The sequence below is a fragment of the Polyodon spathula genome, chromosome 11 (assembly GCF_017654505.1).
Source record: "Polyodon spathula isolate WHYD16114869_AA chromosome 11, ASM1765450v1, whole genome shotgun sequence".
NCBI classification, from domain to species: domain Eukaryota; kingdom Metazoa; phylum Chordata; class Actinopteri; order Acipenseriformes; family Polyodontidae; genus Polyodon; species Polyodon spathula.
In genome coordinates, this window is record NC_054544.1 from 13151975 (window position 1) to 13153847 (window position 1873).

The following is a 1873-nucleotide window of genomic DNA, read 5'->3' on the forward strand; positions in this document are numbered from 1 at the left end:
ATATCCGTAAAACTAGTACAGATGTGAAACCAGTTTCTGTTTCAGTTTTGACCCTTGAACAGGTTTTTGAGACAAGCAGAAACTGAGATAGACTATATATAGAATATTGTTCTTACCTCGTCTGTGCTTCTCACAAGTGTAACAGAGAGGCGGTTGAGCAAGAACCATTGCCTCTGAACACTGCAAACAAACATATTGACCGCAATGCAAAAGAGCTCACCTATATTCATGGAGTGATAACCTGCATTCATAACCTCATCTCATCTTACTGACAGGGGACAGAATCTGTAATGGCAGTGTATCACACAACACTGTCCGTTACACTAGCGCAGTAGATAGATGGTTTCATTCAGTTGTAAATCCAGTTTGGGGGCATGGAGAAGTCAGCAGTACAATAGTGGTATATCCCAGACAATGCAGTGACACTACAATGGCACTGCAGTGGTTGTGAATTTAGGCATATTACTGGTATAAACCAATATGCTCTAGTAATTTGATGCAGTCTGTCAGTACCAGTGTGCAATATTTGTTCCAAATCCATTGTGTTGCTGAGAGTGATAATGTTGTGCTCAGTGAATGACTCTGCTAAGGGTTTCCCAGGGGGAATAAACTGGTATTGTTCAGTATCCCAATAATCTTTCTAAAACTGGTGACACTGTTTAGTTTTAAAACACAGTTTAGTTTCAAAACTTGAAATAAACATGGTAAAATGTTTAGTTAGAAAGTGCATGACTGTTATTTCTATCTAGTTTTGTAGAACTGGGCTTCTGCTCTCTATCAGAAAATAAATGGTGCTCTGGAAACCTTGCGCTGGAGGAAAAGCTTGGCAAGTCTGACCTCTTTACTTTTCTTCACAAGAATGGGATACTCATCCTCTGGTTCTCAGTAGGTTGCAGTGCCTTTATTATTCTTCATTGAAATGCCTAGAGTTGAAAATCAGAGCTGATTTATTGCTGGCTGGCTTTTGTGAACTCTGTGATGAAACAAATACGTAGACTAATTATTTGGCACTGGCCTTTCCCTGATTTCAAAGGGTCAACATCAAAAGAATGGAGAAAATGTTGCTGTGTAGCCTGTATTGTGTTGACTGGCTGCTGTAATCGTTAGCGCAGCTTGTACAATGCGTTATGATTTGCCATATGCATTGCTGTGGTACTTCCTAGGGTACTGTCGGGTCACAAACACCACAAGGCTGCTATATTTGTGTCTTTAATTAATACTTTATAGATGTGCATCACATTTGATGGGGGGCAGTTATTTCATTAATTTTATTAGACCATTGTTATTAACCAACAATATATTATATAATATATATATATATATATATATATATATATATATATATATATATATATATATATAATATATATATATATAATATAATATGACGTGACCTTATTTATGTATGACCTTAATATAAAAAACCATTTGTACACTGTTCAGTGAGTATGGTAGTATGTTTGTATGATCATGATACCTCCGTCTGAAATGGTTCGGGGCTTTTAATAAACTGCTGCTCTGGTTCATAGGAGTGGATACCAGATGCTGACAGTTAAGTTTATTAACATAAATAAAGTATTATTTGCAATTTGTACTGATCTCTCCACACATCTGTTGTAAGAACATTTCTCCATACCCCTTTCTCCTCACGTGCTCTATTCAAGTAACAGGTGTGCATTAATTCATACGTGGTTAACTATATACAGTAGTATCATATTTTACAGTATTGCAGTATGTAGTCTAAATAGTTAAATCTCATATGTACAGGTGAGGGAGAAGGTACAACTGCTAATATACCCTGCCTACTGTATAGTTTAGTGACGTACAGGGGCGAGGTTGCTTCAGTCAATAGAAAAAGAGAGCGAGAGTGCGG